Source organism: Salmo salar, chromosome ssa28 (genome assembly GCF_905237065.1).
Source record: "Salmo salar chromosome ssa28, Ssal_v3.1, whole genome shotgun sequence".
NCBI lineage: Eukaryota > Metazoa > Chordata > Actinopteri > Salmoniformes > Salmonidae > Salmo > Salmo salar.
Genome location: NC_059469.1, coordinates 9,548,601 through 9,571,223, shown reverse-complemented (window position 1 = coordinate 9,571,223; position 22,623 = coordinate 9,548,601).

Below are 22,623 nucleotides of genomic sequence, written 5' to 3'. Positions count from 1 at the left end.
AAAGTACTGAGATCTGATATGATGGTGTTAAAGAACTTGAGAGCTGAAGTCCTCATTCACCAAATGTTGAGAAAGGAATGAAGCTCATTTTTCCAATCAGACAGTGACATTGGCTGCTTTGAGAATCTGCATCTGAGCATTTCATTGAAAGACAGTGATCCTGTTGCACGAACCAACCTGTCTGTGGCGAAGCCATTATACAAAGAGATGAAAGACTACTTGCATGACCTGATAGCTCAGGGCTGGTTGGAGAAGTCTAACTCCCCTTACTCCTCCCCAGTCGAATGTGTAAGGGAAAAGGATGGCAGCTTACGACTGTGCATAGACTACAGGGAGCTGAACAGGAAGACTCACCCTGACCGCCAGATAATACCCAGAGTACAGGATATCAAGGACAGCTTTGAAGGACATTCCTGGTTTTCACTCTTGGATCAGGGAAAAGCATATCACCAGGGGTTCATGGCAAAGGAAAGCAAGCCCATGACAGCCTTTATGACCCCCAGAGGAATCATGGGGTTGCTTAGCTACTATAGGCAATGCATCAAAGACTTCTCACTCATTGCTAGCCCACTCTACGACTTGCTTACAGGGTCTCCTGGAGAAGACAACAAAGCAAAGAACACAACAAAGCAAAGAATGGCAGACAAAGGGGAAAACAAGAGGAGCCCCCTCTCACAAATCAATCACGTGGACTGATAAGCATCAACAGATAATGGAGCGGTTGATAGACTGTTTCGTGCAGCTTCCTGTACTCGGTTTCCCAGACTTCTCAGAGCCGCTTATCTTTCACACAGATGCGTCAAACAAAGGTTTAGGAGCTGTGTTGTATCAGAAATTATATGTAAAACTCAATGTGATAGCCTATGCGTCTCAGACCTTGACTGTACCTGAGAAAAACTACCATCTCCACTCAGGAAAAGTAGAGTTTCTAGCCCTGTACTGCTCCATCAAGGTAAAGTTCTGCGACTGCTTATACTATGCACCGACCTTCACAGTGTACATTGACAACAATCCTCTTACTTACGTCTTGTTGACTGCCAAGCTGAATGCAACAGGGTGCAGATGGGATAGAGATATCAGATATCATCCAAGCAAAGAGAACATTGATGCTGGCAGGTTGTCCATTATGCCGATAGACATGGAAACACTGATGAGAGAATGTTAAGAGGAGTTGACATTGGACTCATTTGGATCAACTGCACTGGCCGACGATGGACAACAAGACTCAAACATATCCTGGTCAATGGCAGTCTCCACCATGTACAGTATGCAGCAACAACAGAAAACAGATCCATCATGCCTTTCTCAAAAACAGAGATACAACAGCCACAGAGAGAAGATGAGAGCATCAGACAAGTGATGGTTCAAAACCAACAGGGTGATAAATGAAAACATTCAACATGAAAAGCAGATGTCCTCTTCGAGTGTGGGACAAGCTCAACTTGGATGAGAAGTACAAGTATACAGTCTTGAAGGAGTTACATGTCGAAATGGGCCATCAAGGTGTAGATCGCTCAAAATCTCTGATACGAGACAGGTTCTTCTGGCTGTAGAAGCAAAGAGATAGAGAAGCTACACTTGCCTGAATCAGAAAAAAACAATGAAGTGAAGCAAGAGCACCGCTGACCAACGTAGTGACAACTCAGCCACTTGAACTTGTATCCAAAGACTTCCTACACTTCGATAAATGCAAGGGCAGTTATGAATACAGTTGAAGTCGGTAGTTTACATACACTTAGGTTGGAGATATTAAAACTTGTTTTTCAACCACTCCAAAAATGTATTGTAAACAAACTATAGTTTTGGCAAGTCGGTTAGGACATGTACTTTGTGCATGACACAAGTAATATTTCCAAGAATTGTTGGATTATTTCACCTATAATTCACTGTATCACAATTCCAGTGGGTCAGAAGTTTACATACACTGAGATGACTGTGCCTTTAAACAGCTTGGAAAATTCCAGAAAATGATGTCATGGCTTTAGAAGCTTCCGGTAGGCTAATTGACATCATTTGAGTCAATTGGAGGCCTACCTCAAGGCCTACACTCAGTGCCTCTTTGCTTGACATCATGGGAAAATCAAAAGAAATCAGCCAAGTCTGGTTCATCCTTGGGAGCAATTTTGAAATGCCTGAAGGTACCACGTTTATCTGTACAAACAATAGTACGCAAGTATAAACACCATGGGACCATGCAGCCGTCATACCGCTCAGGAAGGAGACGCGTTCTGTCTCATAGGGATGAACGTACTTTGGTGCGAGAAGTGCAAATCAATCCCTGAACAACAGCAAAGGACCTTGTAAAGATGCTGGAGGAAACAGGTACAAAAGTATCTATTTCCACAGTAAAAGAAGTCCTAAGTTGACATAACCTGAAAGGCCACTCAGCAAGGAAGAAGCCACTGCTCCAAAACCGCCATAAAAAAGCCAGACTACGGTTTGCAACTGCACATGGGGACAAAGATGGTACTTTTTGGAGAAATGTCCTCTGGTCTGATGAAACACAAATAGAACTGTTTGGCCATAATGACCATTGTTACGTTTGAAGGAAAAAGGGGGAGGCTTGTAAGCCAAAGAACACCATCCCAACCGTGAAGGACAGGGGTGGCAACATCATGTTGTGGAGGTGATTTGCTGCAGGAGGGACTGGTGCACTTCACAAAATAGATGGCATGATGAGGTAGGAAAATTATGTGGATATTTTGAAGCAACATCTCAAGACATCAGTCAGAAAGTTAAAGCTTGGTCACAAATGGGTCTTTCAAATGGACAATGACCCCAAGCATACTTACAAAGTTGTTGCAAAATGGCTTAAGGACAACAAAGTCAAGGTATTGGAGTGGCCATCACAAAGCCCTGACCTCAATCCTATAGAAAATGTGTGGGCAGAACTGAAAAAGCGTGCGAGCAAGGAGGCCTAGAAACCTGACTCAGTTACACCAGCTCTGTCAGGAGGAATGGGCCAAAATTCACCCAACTTATTGTTGGAAGCTTGTGGAAGACTACCTGAAACGTTGACCCACAGTGAATGTGATGAAATAAGTAAAAGCTGAAATAAATCATTCCCTCTACTATTATTCTGACATTTCACATTCTTAACATAAAGTGGTGATTGTAACTGACCTAAGACAGGGTATTTTTACTTGGATTAAATGTCAGGAATTGTGAAAAACTGAGTTTAAATGTATTTGGATAAGGTGTATGTAGAATTCCGACTTCAAATGTACTAGTGGTAGTCGACCCTTTCACGTGCTTTGCCCAGGCATACTCTACAACCTCAAAATCAGGCAAAACAGTGGCGGACCAGATCTTCAATGACTATGCTCTGAAGTTCGGATTTCCTAAAAAAATATGTCATGGTCCAGGAGAATTTGAAAACCAGCTTTTCAAGGACTTGCAGAAGTACTGTGGCATCGCAGGGTCAAGGACAACTCCCTACCATCCGCAGGGGAATGTACAGTTTGAATGCTTTTTACAGATGCTCAAGACTCTCACAAACAGACAGAAAGCACACTGGAAGGAGTACCTGAACAATCTGCTGTGTGCATATAACTGTATTCGCTGTGAAGTGACAGGATTCTCTCCATTTTACCTTCTGTATGGATGACCACCGAGACATCTCATTGACACGCTCTTCAACTCCTCGGGGTCAGGAAACAGCAATCATTAATAATACTCTTAGAAATGGAAACAAGGAATGCAAGAAGCATACGGATTTGCAAGGGATAACATAAAAATGTCAGCAGACGTGGACAAAAAATCTAAGACAGCAAAGTCAGAACCTCAGTGTTGCAACCAGGCGATCGTGTCCTCATCAGGAGCATGACTCCATGTGGAGGTACAGGCAACTTTCGGAATCATTGGAAATACAACATTCACACAGTTGGGAGGAGACATTCCAAACTACGAACTGAAACTTGAATAAGGAAAAGGACGGTCCAGACAAGTCTTGCATCATAACCTACTCTTACCATGTGACCACCTGCCCCTGGAAGTTCAAACACAGCAAAACTCCAAGCCAAAGAAAAGAGGAACAAACCAAAGTAACGGATAAATGGAAGAACTTGAACAGGAAAACATCGATGACAATTATGAGTACTACAGATATTAAATACCGTCTTGGGCATACCCAGAAAGAAGTGAAAGTCCTGCTGTAGAACCTGCAGAAAACGCAGTTTACCCCGAACAGGACACACCGGTTGACAACCCAAAGTCTCAGTCAGAATAGACTCAGAACGATGTGGAACAGACAATGGACTTACCTCTGGACTTACCCATGGACAAAGAAGTTTCAGTTCCTCCGTCACCAGCTCAAAGAAACAAGGCACTTTCTTCTGAAACTCATCAGTCCATGAGAGAAATGGCCAAGAAACTGAAGATCTTGTACAACGCTGTGTACTACTCCCTTCACAGAACATCACAAACTGGCTCTAACCAGATTAGAAAGAGGAGTTGGAGGCTCCGGTGCACAACTGAACAAGAGCAAAAGTACATTAAAGTGTCTAGTTTGAGAAACAGAAGCCACACAAGTCCTCAACTGGCAGCTTCATTAAATGGTACCCGCAAAACACCAGTCTCAATGTCAACAGTGAAAAGGCTCTGGGATGCTGGCCAAAAGAACACAGACGCTGGACAGAGGAACTCTTCTTAGAAAGCCAGCATCTCGGAGTCGTACCTTCGCTGTTGACGTGGTTGACACGACAAAACTAACATTGCGGCTCAAACTACCCGTTGTCGGATTAATTAAGATTTTTAGAAAGTGTTATTACTCAATTATTTTGATCAATGGTGAGCTAACCCGTGAAGTGATGAATTGTAAATAGTAATTGCTATTAGCTAATTCCTATTATGGTTTCTGTCTGCCAAGAGTGAGCTAAATATGACCACTTGTGTTACATAAATCTTTCCTCAGTCAGCGCTAGGACTAATGTAGCTTACATTTTCCAGTTTGGATGATTGTGTTATGCTGTCGATACTTCTGTGAATGTCTGAACATTGCATCCAAAAATAAACTGGTCACATTCAGGACATAACATTGTAAGGACTGTGGTTGTTTAAAATGTTTCTGTGAAAAAACAGTGTGGCCAACTATTACGTCAATCATAACTGGATGCTCTAAATAAAGGTTCTATTCACATCGGTTTGAGCATACGGCGCAGGGACCACTGTAAAATGATAACACCTATGTGCTGGTACCTGTCAAAGGGTTAAGTTAAAGTGAACATTCAGACCAGTCTTACTGATTGAATTTTAGTAAGTGACATAACAAAACTAGAAAAATCTATTGAAAATGTACAGATCCTCCTCATGTTGTTGATGTCACTTCCGAGGGCATGGAGTGAACAAGCTTAGCTAGAATCACGGAATTCTCTCAAATTAAGACTAATTTGAGACAGATCTATCTTTATTTTTCAATATTAAGAAATGCAAAGCTATTGACTTCACTTTTGGCAGTGGTGTAAAGTACTTAAGTAAAAATACTTGAAAGTAATACTTAAGTAGTTTTTTGGGGTATCTGTACTTTACTGTATTATTTATATTTTTGACAACTTTTACTTCACTACATTCCTAAAGAAAATAATGTACTTTCTACTCCATACATTTTCCCTTACACCCAAAAAGTACTCGTTATATTTTGAATGCTTAGCAGGACAGGAAAATTGTCTAATTCATGCACTTAAAGAGAAAATCTCTGGTCAACCCTACTGCATCTGATCTGGTGGACTCACGAAACACAAATGCTTTGTTTGTAAATTATGTCTGAGTGTTGGAGTGTTAGCCTCTTAGGGCTAGGGGGCAGTATTTACACGGCCGGATAAAAAACGTACCCGATTTAATCTGGTTACTACTCCTACCCAGTAACTAGAATATGCATATACTTATTAGATATGGATAGAAAACACCCTAAAGTTTCTAAAACTGTTTGAATGGTGTCTGTGAGTATAACAGAACTCATATGGCGGGCAAAAACCTGAGAGATTCCTTTACAGGAAGTGGCCTGTCTGACCATTTATTGGCTTTCTTTGACATCTCTTTCCAAAACAAAGGATCTCTGCGGTAACGTGACACTTCCCACGGCTCCCATAGGCTCTCAGAGCCCGGGAAAAAGCTGAATGTCGTCATTCCAGCCCCAGGCTGAAACACATTATTGCCTTTGTCAAGTGGCCGATCAGGGGACAGTGGGCTTAGGCGCGTGCACTGGTCGCCCCCGTCTTTCTTTTTTTCCCTCTATTTACCGAAACGCAGATTCCCGGTCGGAATATTATCGCTTTTTTACGAGATAAATTGCATAAAAAATTGATTTTAAACAGCGGTTGACATGCTTCGAAGTACGGTAATGGAATATTTAGACATTTTTTGTCACGAAATGCGCCATGCTCGTAACCCTGATTTACCATTTCGGATAGTTTCTTGAACGCACGAACAAAACGCCGCTGTTTGCATATAACGATGGATTATTTGGGACCAAACCAACATTTGTTATTGAAGTAGAAGTCCTGGGAGTGCATTCTGACGAAGAACATCAAAGGTAATCAAACTTTTGTAATAGTGAATCTGATTTTGGTGAAGGCTAAACTTGCTGGGTGTCTAAATAGCTAGCCCGGGATGGCTGGGCTATCTACTTAGAATATTGCAAAATGTGCTTTCACCAAAAAGCTATTTTAAAATCGGACATATCGAGTGCATAGAGGAGTTCTGTATCTATAATTCTTAAAATAATTGTTATGCTTTTTGTGAACGTTTATCGTGAGTAATTTAGTAAATTGTTAGTAAATTCCCCGGAAGTTTGCTGGGTGTGCTAGTTCTGAACGTCACATGCTAATGTAAAAAGCTGTTTTTTGATATAAATATGAACTTGATTGAACAAAACATGCATGTATTGTATAACATAATGTCCTAGGGTTGTCATCTGATGAAGATCATCAAAGGTTAGTGCTACATTTAGCTGTGGTTTGGGTTTATGTGACATTATATGCTAGCTTGAAAAATGGGTGTCTGATTATTTCTGGCTGGTTACTCTGCTGACATAATCTAATGTTTTGCTTTCGTTGTAAAGCCTTTTTGAAAGCGGACAGTGTGGTTAGATAAAGGAGAGTCTTGTCTTTAAAATGGTGTAAAATAGTCATATGTTTGAGAAATTGAAGTAATAGCATTTCTAAGGTATTTGAATATCGCGCCACGGGATTTGACTGGCTGTTGCGTAGGTGGGACGATTTGGTGCCACCTACCCTAGAGAGGTTAAAAAACAAGAAAATCGTGCCGTCAGGTTTGCTTGATATAAAGAATTTGAAATTATTTATACTTTTACTTTTTATACCTAAGTATATTTTAGCAATTACACTTACTTTGATACTTAAGTATATTTAAAACCAAATACTTTTTTACTTTTACTCAAGTAGAATTTTACTGGGTGACTTACTTTTACTTGAGTCATTTTCTATTAAGTTTTCTTTACTTCTAATCAATCATGAAAATGGGATACTTTTTCCACCACTGCTTTTCGGGAAGAAAACATTTCTGTTTGGTGCAAACCTCAAACAACTACAACACGTGCAGTACTCCAATGGATCCCGATGCTCTTGTAAGGAAATATCCTATGCTCTCGGCACCAGGCTGAGCCCGATCCATGACACACTCAAGAAACTTCAAACCACAGTCACCAACTGTTACTCAAAAGTAAAATATCTTGAAGTGTCAGCTACCACCCTACACTCTCAGCTGGAAACGGTGGAGAAGAACCAAGATGATTTGCTAGCTGCAAATCTGCTTGAGAAAAATACACATATGTTGAAATACCACGGCATGGAATTTAATTTGAGAATAATCGGATTGGATCATGGAATCGAATCTGGTAAACCGACCACCTACACTACCAGTCAAAAGTTTGCACAAACCTACTCATTCAAGGGTTTTTCTTTATTTTACTATTTTCTACATTGTAGAATAATAGTGAAGACATCAAAGCAATGAAATAACACATATGGAATCATGTAGTAACCAAAGAAAGTGTTAAACATTTTATATTTTAGATTCTTCAAAGTAGCCACCCTTTTCCTTGATGACAGCCACTCTAAAATGTGCCGTTTTGTCACACAACACAGTGCCACAGATGTCTCAAGTTTTGAAGAAGTGTGCGATTGGCATGGTGACTGCAGGAATGTCCACCAGAGCTGTTGCCAGAGAATTGAATGTTCATTTCTCAACCATAAGCCACCTCCAATGTTGTTTTAGAGAATTTGGCAGTAGGTCCAACCGGCCTCACAACTGCAGATCATGTGTGACCACGCCAGCCCAAGAACTCCACATCCGGCTTCTTCACTTGTGACCCTGACAGCTGATGAAACTGTGGGTTTGCACAACCAAAGAATTTCTACACAAACTGTCAGAAACCGTCTCAGGGAAGCTCATCTGCGTGGTTGTCGTCCTCATAGGGTCTTCTCCTGAAGGCAGTTAGGTATCGTAACCGACTTCAGTAGGCAAATGCTCACCTTCGATGGCCACTGGCATGTTGGAAAAATGTGCTCTTCACAGATGAATCCCGGTTTCACCTGTATCAGGCAGATGGCAGACAGTGTGTATGGTGTCGTGTGGGCGAGTGGTTTGCTGATGTCAACGTTGAGAACATTGTGGCGGTGGGGTTATGGTATGGGCAGGCATAAGCTACCGACACTGAACACAATTGCATTTTATCGATGGCAATTTGAATGCATAGAGATACCCTGACGAGATCCTGAGGCCCGTTGCCGTGCCATTCATCCACCGCCATCATCTCATATTTCAGCATGGCCCCATGTCACAAGGATCTGTACACAATTCCTGGGAGCTGAAAATGTCCAGGTTCTTCCATGGCCTGCATAATCACATTGAGTAAGTTTGGGATGCTCTGGATCGACGTGTATGACAGCTTGTTCCAGTTCCTGCCAATATCCAGTAAATTCGCAAAGCTATAGAAGAGGAGTGGGACAACATTCCACAGGCCACAATCAACAGCCTGATCAACTCTATGCGAAGGAGGCGTCGCACTGGGTAAGGCAAATGGGTGTAACGGCTGAGACTGGTTTTCTGATCCACGACTCTACTTTTGTCACGGCTGTCGAAATGAGCAGACCAAAGTGCAGCGTGGTTGTAGTTCCACATTTTATTTAATCCGTGAAACTTTGCAACACATAAATAACTGAATTGACAAAACAACAAACCGTGACGCAGAGAGAAACAAATACTACTCAAAATATAATAACCCCAAAAAACCCAGGAAGAAAAACCCCTACTTAAATATGATCTCCAATTAGAGACAATGAGGACCAGCTGCCTCCAATTGGAGATCAACCCCCAAAAAAACAAAACATAGAAAAACACAAACCACCCCCTGTCACGCCCTGACCTACTCTATCACATCTTACTATGGTCAGGACGTGACAGTACCCCCCCCCCAAAGGTGCACACTTCAAATGCCACTAAAACAAAAACACAAACAAAAGGGAGGGTAGGGTGGGCAACTCCTGTTTATGGCGGCTCAAATGCAGTCCACATAACCTTAACCTCCAGCAGAAGAGGCGGCGCCGGTTCGGGGCGTAACCCCCGCTCCATCCGCTGATCCTTCTTCTTTAGTACTACTGGACCGTGGATCATCGTCAAAAGAACCGGACTGTAGATCATTGCTGGAGGCTCTCGGCTGCAGGCCACTGCTGGAGGCTCTGGGCTGCAGGCCGCCGCTGGAGGCTCTGGGCTGCAGGCCGCCGCTGAAGACTCTGGGCTGCAGGCCGTCTCAGGAGGTTCCGTACTAGGGAGCGGCGCAGGATGCTCCGGACTGGGGAGCGTCGCTGGAGGCTCCGGACTGGGGAGCATCGCTGGAGGCTCCGGACTGGGGAGCGTCGCTGGAGGCTCCGGACTGGGGAGCGTCGCTTTAGGCTCCGGACTGGGGAGCGTTGCTGTAGGTTCCGGACTGGGGACTGTCACTGCAGGCTCCGTGCCATGGATCATCACTACAGGTTCCGCGCCATGTATCATCACTGGAGGCTTTGTGCCATGGATCATCACTTGAAGCTCCGGCCATGGATTATCACTGGAGGCTTCGTGCCATGGATCATCTCTACAGGCTCCGGGCCATGGATCATCCCTACAGGCTTCTTGCCATTAATTATCCCTACAGGCTCCAGGCCATGGATTATCTCTGGAGCCTTCGTGCCATGGATCATCCCTACAGGCTCCAGGCCATGGATCATCACTGGAGGCTTCGTGCCATGGATCATCTCTACAGGCTTTGGACCATAGATCATCACTGGAGGCTTCTTTCGTGGAGCTGGAATAGGTCTCACCGGACTAGGGAACGTCGCTGGGAGTTCTGGACTAGGGAACATCGCTGGAGGCCGGGTGCACAGAGCAGGCACAGGTTATACTGGGTCGTGGAGGCGCACTGGAGGTCTGGAGCTTATGGCTGGCACAACCCGTCCTGGCTGGATAACCACTGTAGCGCAACAAGTGCGAGGCGTTGTCACAGGTCGCACAGGTTTGTGCTGGCGAACTGGGTGTACCGTGCGTAGAGCTAGCGCAGGATAACCTGGGCCGAGAAGACGCACCGGAGACCAGGAACGCTGAGCAGGCATACTCCTTCCTGGCTGAAAGCCAACTCTAGCACTGCACCTGTGAGGAGCTTGCACCGAGCGCACCGGGCTGTAGCTTCGCACTGGCGACACAGTGCATATCTCAGCATAACATGGTGCTTGCTCGATCACTCGCCCCCCACAGTAAGCACGGGGAGTTGGCTCAGGTCTCCAACTTGACTCCAACTTGACTCTGCCAATCTCCCGTGTGACGCAGAGAGAAACAAACACTACTCAAAATATAATAACCCAAAAAACCCAGGAAGAAATACCCCTACTTAAATATGATCTCCAATTAGAGACAACGATGACCAGCTGCCTCCAATTGGAGATCAACCCACAAAACCCCAAATTAGAAATAGAAACCTAGAACTTAAACATAGAAATACAAAACATAGAAAAACACAACCATCCCCTGTCACGCCCTCTGGTCAGGATGTGACACATTTTTTTTCAAGGTATCTATGACCAACAGATGCATATCCCAGTCATGTGAAATCCATAGAGTAGGGCTTAATTACTTTTTTCAATTGATTGATTTCTTTATATGAACTGTAACTCAGTAACATCTTTGAAACTATTGCATGTTGCGTTTATATTTTTGTTCAGTGTAGTATCCAACCGCTCTCTGTCTGTGGGCAGGTGTTCCACTCACTTCATTTTTTGTTCTCCTTATTTTCTTTTGACCCGCCTTGAAGGAATCCGGAATAGAATGTACCCGAGGGAACTGAACTTTAGTGAGCAAATTATGATCTGTTGAATGGCTTATACTACATTACGTCCCTATCAAACAAAACAAAATAGAATTGTATTTGTCACATGCTTCGTACCAGTGAATTGCTTAGTTACGGGTTCTTTTCAAACAATGCAGGGTTAAATATTCATTTACAAATAAAATATAAAAAACAGTGACTGGACAAACATGATTAAGTTTCACGTGTATTTATTTTTTACTTCACCATTAATGGTTTTGTTTTGTTTTATTATCCTCATTTTCTAGTGGAGTAGTTTGATTTGATATTTAGATTATGGGACAATAATAGAGGGCGCCCTGTGGATGGGATATTTGTTCTTGTCATGCCACAGCTCTGCAACTGGATGCAGAGCTGTTGGAGACTACGAGAAAAGCATGTTGTATATATTACGAGTATAATACAACTGTAATATAATCATACATTTTCCTTTTTTGTTCGGAGGGGAGAGGAGGGAAAGGGGGAGGTTTATATGGGTTGAGACCTGGGGAGGGCTCTTGGGAAATGTGTTTATTTTTATTTTTAAATATTCTATGCTGATTATTGACTAATCAGCTATTTACTTTAAAATATTAATGTACTCACTATTACATTTGCACCAAAGTCTTTTCCCAATCTAAAGGTTATATGTGCTTTCTTGGAATTTACAGGGCATAAATGGGAGAAAAAAAGTACTAGTTGTTTTGATATTACGAATAAGAAAGTAGACATTGTCATGCACCAGGAAGTCATATAATGAAGGATGATGTAAGCAAAATAGAAAACAAAAGGTATTCTTGTTCGTCATAATCTTAGGTTCCATATATTAGACCAAGGTGATGCTCAAGAATGAAGGATTGTCTATGTGAAAGGTATATTTTCTGGCAAAAACAAAAGTTTATATTTCTGCATATGCCCCCGACAATGGTGATCATTTTATTTTTGTTTCTTTATCCCAAATACTTGCTGAAATGTCTGATTTACATGCAGTCTTGGGTGTCGTTCCTAAGTTAATTAAGCAATTAACATCCCATCATGCTTAGGGTCATGTATAAAAATGCTGGGCAGTCCATTATTTTGGCTACCATGGCTATGCCCACATAGGATGACAATGAACCCATCTACATGGCACGAGTTGTCACTGAATGTTTTTATGAGTATTAAAACAATGTAAACCGTATACCATGGCCATCTCAGTCACCAGATCTCATCCTAATACCACTTATGGGAGATTCTGGAGCGGGGCCTGAGACAGCGTTTTCCACCACCATCAACAAAACACCAAATTATGGAATTTCTCATGGAAGAATGGTTTCGCATCCTTCCAATAAATATCCAGATACTTGTAGAATCGATGCCAAGGTGCATATCTATTTATTATGGTCATTGAAATGGTAGCTATTAAAATTAGATCCAACAAGACCATCAAGGGGTTAGAAATCATCTGACTCCGGGGAAGTAGTGTAATCGGTCTGGGTGTAGCTGGTGCAGAGGAGTCAGGCGCAGGACAGCAGAGATGAGTAATACACGTAATTTTACTCAAGAATTTACAAAATACAAGACGATAAACCTAGCCCACAATACGGACCATAAATACAACAAACAATCACTCACAAACAAACATGGGGGAACAGAGGGTTAAATAATGAACAAGTAATTGGGGGAGTGAAACCAGGTGTGTAAGACAAGGACAAAACAAATGGAAAATGGAAAGTGGATCGGCGATGACTAGAATGCCGGTGACGTCGACCACCGAACGCCGCCCGAACAAGGAGAGGGACCGACTTCGGCGGAAGTCTTGACAAGTAGATAAAGGGCGTAATTGCCAAAATCCCAAAATATCCGTTTAAGTCTGGGAGGTGCTAGTGTTTATGTTAAAAACAAAAGTGTCAATGTATGCCGATGACAAGTTTTTTTTTAAGTCCGCAATCTGGATCCCTGCACAATCTCATTGAAGATCTTGGTCACTTTTCTAGCCTCTGGACTAAAATGTAATTATGACAAGTGTACCATATTGCGTATTGGATCGTTAAAGAACACAGTGTTTACACAATCTTGCAGTTTAACAATAAAATGGGTGGATGGTGAAGTAGACGTACTTGGTTTTCACATCTCAAAAAATATAGATGAACTTAGCAAAAATAGACAAGAGTCTGCAACCATGGAGAGGTAAATACTTGTCTATTTATGGAAAAATCACATTGATTAACTCTTTAGTCCTATCACAGTTTACTTACTAATGGCACTGCCTACTTCAGACGACTCGTTTTTTAAATCAAATGAGCAAAAAATATTTCATTTTATTTGGAAAGCAAAACCAGACAAAATGAAACGTGCCTATTTAAGAGCAGAATTTGTAATTCACAGAGTCAGACAAACTGATTACCTGAATGGTAATAAACCTAGCTTCCTGTTAGCTAGCAAATTATGAAATAATGATTGTATTGCTGACATTTTTTCCATTCAGTCCACATTGGTGTTCACTTGCATGACCCGCCGTCAATCAATTTGCAATTGAAATATTTCTATAAAACAATTATACAGTTCTGAAGTACAACATACCTCAGACAACATGAGCTCCTTTTTCTAGCGCCCAAAATAAATAAGAATGCTATTCTTATTTACAATAGAATTGACACTCGAAATTACACAACACATTATTTACCATTAATTTCTATTGGGCACTAAATAATCTGAAACACAACCAAAACAAACAGCCAATGCATCCAACAAGTTGGTCCCCTAAATTGGCTGGGCGTTGTACAAAAGTGCTATTTCTAAACGGTTCACCCAATATGGATGAAAATTCCCTCAAATTAAAGCTGACAGTCTGCACTTTAACCTGAGTCATTCTATTATTTCAAAGTATAGAGTACAGACCCCAAAAAAGAACGTGTCACTGTCCCAATATTTTCAGAGCTCACTGTATAATACACATTACACCTGATATACAATCTCCCTGTGCAATCCACACTATTGATGTGGAGAAGGCATTTGACCATCTCAAATGGTTCTCTGGTAAATTACGTAACATATGGCATTTGGCTAAATGTTTATGACTATATTAAAATGGGATTTAGCTAAATGTTTATGACTATGTTAATTAAAAAGACTATTGTAAGCCCTCTGCCATGGTCTTGCGGGTAACCAGTGCTCCTCACAGTTCACCCTCAGATGAGGAAGTCGTCAAAGCTGTCCAGCGTCCAGTCTCTTAGTTTCTCTATCACTGGAGCCTTTAGCCCAAAAAATATGTCTGTCCCAAGATATAGGGAAAATATCAGTGAAAGACACGGTCTACTAAATCTCATTATATGCAGATGACATACTATTGTATCGTGACAATGTACCACAATCCCTCCCTAATGTACTAAGTATATTCAGACAATTCAACAGTATATCAAGTTATAAGATCTACCTCATCTCTTCTCCCACTTAACAAAGCAATGTCCAATCTATGACTATATTAAGTCACTGTCTTGGTCAAAACACACCAAGACTGTTGTGAAGAGGGCACGACAAAACCTATTCTCCCTCGGGAGACTGAAAAGATTTAGCATGGGTCCTCAGATCCTAAAAAGGTTCTACAGCTGCACCATCGAGAGCATCCTCACGAGTTGCATCACTGCCTGGTATGGCAACTGCTCAGCCTCCGACCGCAAGGCACTACAGAGGGTAGTGCGTACGGCCCAGTACATCACTGGGGCAAAGCTTCCTGACATCCAGGACCTCTATACCAGGCGGTGTCAGAGGAAGGCCCTAAAAATTGTCAAAGACTCCTGTCACCCTAGTCATAGACTGTTTTCTCTGCTACCGCACGACAAGCAGTACCGGAGCACCAAGTCTAGGTCCAAGAGGCTTCTAAACAGCTTCTACCCCAAAGCCATAAGACTCCTGAACATCTAATCAAATGGCTACCCAGAATATTTGCAATGCCCCCCCACCCTCTACACCCCTGCTACTCTTTGTTGGTATCATCTATGCATAGTTACTTTAATAACTCTACCTACATGTACATATTACCTCAATTACCTCGACTAACCGGTGCCCACGCACATTGACTCTGTACCGGTACCCCACTGTGTATATAGTCTCGCTATTTTTATTTTACTGCTGCTCTTTAATTACTTGTTACTTTTATTTCTTATTCTTATTTGTACTGCATTGTTGGTTAGGGGCTCGTAAGTAAGCATTTCACTGTAATGCCTACACCTGTTGTATTCGGCGCATGTGACTAATACAATTTGATTTGATTTCAATATATTGACGATACCAATTGTTTCCATTTTAAATACCTGGGACATTTTTCCCTCTCTATTATAACATTGTTTAGAGGAACAACAATCAAGTCACTGCTGCAATTCTAGAAGATCTTGACAGATGGTATAATCTACCACTAACTTTATCAGGTCTAATTTTGATAGACAAAATTAATGCCTTGTCTAGATTTCTATGTTAGAGTTCCTCCTTTACCCACACCATCAGGGTACTGGGAAAACATTCAAAGTTCAGTCTCTTTATATGGAGAGGGATACGTCCCACAACTGAAGTGACTACACTCCAGCAACCCAAAGGTCTTGGGGGTTTAAGTTTACCTAACTTATGCTTTGTCTCTAGTGCTCCACCCACTTACAAAATAGTTTGGTCAAGATAAATGTCCGCCATGGTTGGAAATAGAGGAAAATATAGTGTCACCATTTACTTTGAAAGATGTACTATTCTCTGCCTTATCTCCTAAATTTTGCCTCACTCAGTTTGAACCAATAATCGCCCACTCAGTACAGACTTGGCAAAAAATGTATAACTGGGAAGTGTAATGACATACCCAAACACCAATTTTTAGAAACAACTCCTTACCTTTGGGAGCAAAACCTATTCTTTTTCAACATTGGTCTGAGCAAAGAATCCATAAACTCTCTGACATAAAGAACGGTGAAGGTTTACTAACCTTTCAAGACCTAAAAAATATGTATATAATTTAACTGGTTAGTCATTTAAAAAAAATTGCAGTATTTAAGAACTGCTATGCTCACTTATGGAGTCCCGTAGAGTCAACTACTCCACGCACTTACCGAGTTGGTTGGTAGCCAGAAAAATGCATTGAGATGGGACAGACAGGACAATTATTGACTTCTTATTTCACTGACTTATTTATTGTTTGTTATTTTGTCTTATATCCATATCTACTGTTTCTCGATTCTTTATCTATGTACTTGGAATAGTACTACCTGTCTGTGATCTGTACCCCTCAGGGAAAAAATTATCAAATAATAAAAAGTTGGTCACAAAAGAAAATGTTGGCTGAAGAGAGCAAGGGCCTTCAAAGTCAGCTAACTGACAAACAGATTTAACCCATACAGAGTTTTTCTTATTTTATTACAAGCTAAAAGTTAACTGAAAGACATTTTGAAGGCATACCAAGAGATTTGTGCTTTTGAAGTATTTGATCTTTTAACGTAATATAGAATCCTCAAACACACCCAGCATTCAAATGGGAGCAAATGCTATCTTTTATATTTATATAAGCATAATAAAAGGTATGCATTTACAATATTCATTCCATCTTTGAAGTTCTGATGAGATGAATATCTCACAGTGGTATTACAAATTGCCTCAGAGACACAGTGTGGCACTTAAATAATCATGTGTAATCATAATTCTTACTTATGATTACACATGTTATAGCTGGGACCCTTTAGATGACAAATCAGAGGAAGATTAAATGTTAATTTGACTAGTCACAGTACAGCTGTTCATTGGTTTAAGTAAGTCTCACAGTCTCATCTTATCTGCTGGCTACCTCACCTGAGCCATTGTATATCCTCAGACAGAATGAAGTTGCAGGCTTTGATGGTTATTTGGCACTATCAAACATCTCTCTCCCTCTTTCTCTCTCTCCCTCCCTTCCTCCAGCAGTACGTCTGGGGAAATGTGAATTTCATTCATCTGAGAAATTGCTTTGCCGTTGCCATGTAAATGAAGACATTCTTAAGTCTCAGAGCGGCGGGGGTCTTGTCGTGCAGGCGCCAGGACAAGTCTTGCCGCTGTGGAGTTATCCCCCGCTGTCGCATTCTGAGACGGATGACTCATGGATGGCTCCTTTTCAATATTTATCATCCAGGAAGAGGAAAACACTGCAGATGCATTTAATGAATTGTGAGGTGACTGTGGACTGGTGAGTGATAGAAAGAGAGCAGGGGTGAAGAGCATAAATGACTGTGACACCAACTTGCTATTGGTTGTGGTTTTATCAGAATGGGATGTGAAGAGGTCTGATGAGTAGGCTGGATGAGGTGCAGGCAGAGTAGTCTCTCACAGTGCATTGAAATGTTTGTGTCACTTGCCTACACACAATACCACATGTCAATGTGGAATTATGTTTTCCCCTTTTTTACAAATTAATTCAAAATGAATAGCTGAAATGTCTTGAGTCAATAAGTATTTAACCAATTTCTTATGGCAAGTTCAGGAGTAAAAATGTGTTTTTTATGACTTTTTCATCTCTGTACATCACACATACTGCACAATTATCTGTAAGTGTCATGTCCTGGCCATAGAGTGGTCTTATTTTCTATGGTAGAGATGGTCAGGACGTGACTGGGGGTTTATCTAGTTTATTTTTCTATGTTGGGGTTTTGGTATGATTCCCAATTAGAGGCAGCTGGTCATCGTTATCTCTAATTGGGGATCATATTTAAGTAGTTGTTTTTCCCACCTTTATTTTGTGGGAGAATATTTTGAGTTAGTGTATGTTGCACCTCTTCGTCACGGTTTGTTGTTTTTGTTTATTGTATGTCTTGCATAGTTTCACAGTTAAATAAATATGTGGAACTATACACACGCTGCGCTTTGGTTTCATTCATACAATGACCGTGACAGTAAGGTCCCTCAGTCGAGCAGTGGATTTCAAACACAGATTCAACCACAAAGACCAGGGAAATGTTGCCTTGCAAAGAAGGGCACCTATTGGTAAAACGAAAGGCTAAGATTGAATATCCCTTTGAGTATGGTGAAGTTACTAATTACACTTTGGATGGTGTATCAATATCCCCAGTCAATACAAAGATACAGACTTCCTACCTAACTCAGTTGCCGGAGAGGAAGGAAACTGCTCTGGGATTTCACCATGAAGCCAATGGTGATTTTAAATCAGTTACAGAGTTTAATGGCTGTGATCGGAGAAAATTGAGGATGGATCAACAACATTGTAGTTACTCCACAATACTAAGCTAATTGACTGGGTGAAAAGAAAGAAGCCTGTACAAAATACAAATATATGCATACTTTTTGCAACAAGGCATTAAAGCAATACTGCAAAAATTTGGCAAAGCAATTAACTTTTTGTCCTGAACACAAAGTGTTATATTTGGGGCAAATCCAATAAACACATTACTGAGTACCACTCTCCATATTTTCAAGCATAGTGGTGGCTGCATCATGTTATAGGTATGCTTGTAATCATTAAGGACTAAGGAGTTTTTCAAGATAAAAAAAGAAACAGGGCTAAGCACAAGCAAAATCCTAGAGGAAAACCTGGTTCAGTCTGCTTTCCACCACACACTGGGAGATGAATTCACCTTTCAGCAGGACAATAACATAAAACACAAGTCCAAATCTACACTGGAGTTACTTACCAAGAAGACAGAGTATATTCCTGAGTGGCTGAGTAGTGAATGTTCTTGAGTGGCCGAGTTAAAGTTTTGACTTAAATCTAATTGAAAGTCTATGGCAAGCCCTGAAATTGTTTGTCTACCAATGATCAACAGTGAATTTGACAGTGCTTGAAGAATTTTGAAAAGAATAATGGGCACATGTTGCACAATCCAAGTGTGGAAAGCTCTTAGAGACTTACCTAGAAAGACACAGCTGTAATCGCTGCCAAAGGTGCCTTTACAAAGTATTGACTCAGGGGTGTGAATACTTATGTAAATGTTATATTTCTGTAATTCATTGTCATTAAATTTGCAGAAATGTCTACAAACATGATTTCACTTTGCCATTATCGGGTATTGTGTGTAGATGGTTAATAAAACAATTATATTTAATCTATTTTCAATTCAAGCTGTTACACAACAAAATGTGGAATAAGTCAAGGGATATGAATACTTTCTGAAGGCAATGTAGGTAGGAGTGGACTTTGAGTAACCTTCCTCCTTGCTTAAAAACAGCACTAGATGACAGTCTTCATAACAACACATAGGGCTAATATTCTTGACCACTGCTACTCTAACTTCCGCGATGCATACAAAGCCCTCCACTGCCCTCCCTTTGGCAAATCCAACCACGACGCCATCTTGCTCGTCCCGTCTTATAGGCAGAAACTCAAACAGGATGTACCAGAACCATTCAACGCTGGTCTGACCAATCGGAAGCCACACTCCAAGATTGTTTTGATCACGCGGACTGGAACATGTTCCGATCAGCCTCAGAGGACAACATTGACCTATACGCTGACTCAGTGAGTGTGTTTATAAATAAGTGCATTGGAGACATTGTACACACTGTGACCATTCAAACTTACCCTAACCAGAAACCGTGGATGGATGGCAGCATTCGCGTAAAACTGAAAGCGCAATCCACCGCATTTAACCATGGAAAGAGGTCTGGAGATATATCTGAATATAAACAGTGTTGTTATTCCCTCCGCAAGGCAATCAAACAAGCGAAATGCCGGTACAGGGACAAGGTGTAGTCGCAATTCAACGGCTCAGACACGAGACGTATGTGGCAGGGTTTACAGGAAATCATGGACTACAAATACAAAAACAGCTACGTCACGGATACCGCTGTCACGCTTCCAGACAAACTAAACACCTTCTTTGCCCGCTTTGAGGATAATACAGTGCCACCGTCTTGGCTCGCTAACAAAGTCTGCACCCCCCTCCTTCTCAGTGGCTGACGTGAGTAAAACATTTAAACATGTTAACCCTCGCAAGGCTGCTGGCCCAGACAGCATCCCTAGCCGTGTCCGGCGCAGACCAGCTGGCTGGTGTGTTTACAGACATATTTAATCACTCCCTATCCCAGTCTGTTGTCCCTACATGCTTCAAGATGGCAACCATTGTTCCTGCACCCAAGAAGGCAAAGATAACTGAACTGAATGACTACCGCCCCGTAGCACTCACTTCTGTCATCATGAAGTGCTTTGAGAGGCTAGTCAAGGATCATATCACCGCCACCTTACTGCCCACCCTAGACCCACTTCAGTTTGCATACCACTCCAACAGGTCCACAGATGATGCAATCCCAATGCACACTGGCCTATCCCATCTGGAAAGCCCAACGTAGAACGAACATGGAACGAGACAGGAACAGCGTCAGCAAACGAGAAACAAAGACAAAAAACAATCAATGCATCAGCAGGGAACAGAGCAGGGAACTGACAAATATAGGAGAGGAAATAAACAGATGAATGAGTGAGTCCAGGTGAGTCCAATATTGCTGATGCGCGTGACGAGGGAAGGCAGGTGTGCGTAAATGATGACAGGAGTGCGTGATGCAGGGCAGCCTGGCGCCCTCAAGCGCCAGGGGAAGGAAGAGCTGGAGCAGACGTGACACAGACAGTGTAGTGAAGAAGGCGCAACAGTGCCTCTTCAACCTCAGGAGGCTGAAGAAATTTGGCCTGTCACCCAAAACCCTGACTAACTTTAACCAATGTACAATCGAGAGCATCCTGTCGGTCTGTATCACAGCCTGGTACGGCAACTGCACCGCCCTCAACCACAAGGCTCTCCAGAGGGTGGTGCGGTCTGCACAACGCATCACCGGGGGCAAACTACCTGCCTTCCATGACACCTACAACACTCGTTGTTACAGGAAGGCCAAAAAGATCATCAAGGACAACAACCAGCCGAGCCACTGCCTGTTCACACCACTATCATCCAGAAGGTGAGGTCAGTACAGGTGCATCAAAGCTGGGACTAAGATATTGAAAAACAGCGTCTATCTCAAGGCCATCAGACTGTTAAATAACTACTCTGAGACCCAATCACTGGACACTTCAATTAATGGATCACTAGTCACTTTAAACAGTGCTACTTTAATAATGTTTACATATCTTACTTTACTCATATCACATGTATATACTGTATTTTATATAATCTATTGCACCTTGCCTATGCCGCCCGGCCATCACTCATCCATATATTTATATATACATATTTTCATTCACCCTTTTAGATTTGTGTGTATTAGGTAGTTGGTGGGGAATTGTTAGATTACTTGTTAGATTTCTGTGTAGTAGGTAGTTGTTGGTAATTTTTTGATATTACTTGTTAGATATTACTGCACTGTTGGAACTAGAAGCACAAGCATTTCGCTACACTTGCATTAACATCTCCTAACCATGTGTATGTGACTAATAAAATGTGATTTTGATTTGATTTTGAGAAAGTTAACTTTCTGAGTGGCAGCGGTGGTGACTGAGCCTTTACACTACGTTAAGAAGTCAGAGTTAATGCCTAAACTTAACACTGGAACGATACAGAGAATTAAACAAACACTTTGAAATTTGACGTTTGAGAAATATGGATGAACGTCTAATTCTGACATGAGACTGTGAGAGCTTGTTGGTGCTGTGGTGGCCATGTACACCAGGTGAGTAATTTACTTCCAGGTGTGATGAATCACCCTGCCCCCTGCCTCCTGACACTGCCACTCTGACGAGCCAATTAACACACTAAACCAATTAGCCCAGGCTCTCTCTCTCTCTCACACACACTTTCTTTTTCCATCTCTCTTCCTCTGTTTCCCCAACAACTGACAGAATCGCTTCATCACAGGGCTACAGGACTATTCCTCAACACCTAACACTGGTTCAACGCCAAGTGTCTTTTGCATGTGAAACAACCATGATTTCTTCAGAGGTCATACTGTTCATGCACAGTTTAGTTTGTTCAAAGTGCTGCGTTGTAGTGACTGACAGAAAGATTAATTGGCCGGGGGAATAAAGGTCATGAATTTTAGACAGTTGGTTAAGTGGTCCATGGAAAGAGGGAAGTTGTCACATACACACACACACACACACACACACACACACACACACACACACACACACACACACACACACACACACACACACACACACAAACAGTGACATTGATCTTGAAGAAAAGCCTCGAAACGGACGGAGATAGAGGTGAGGAGCGCGGGGAGGATTCATTAGGAAATCAGGCCTTTTGAAGATGAGTGGTGAAGATCTGAGACAGCCTCTGTTAAGATAGACATGGACAGGTCCAGACATGGGCATTGGAACCGTAAGTACTGAACTCTACTGCGTAAATTAGTTTAGGTTT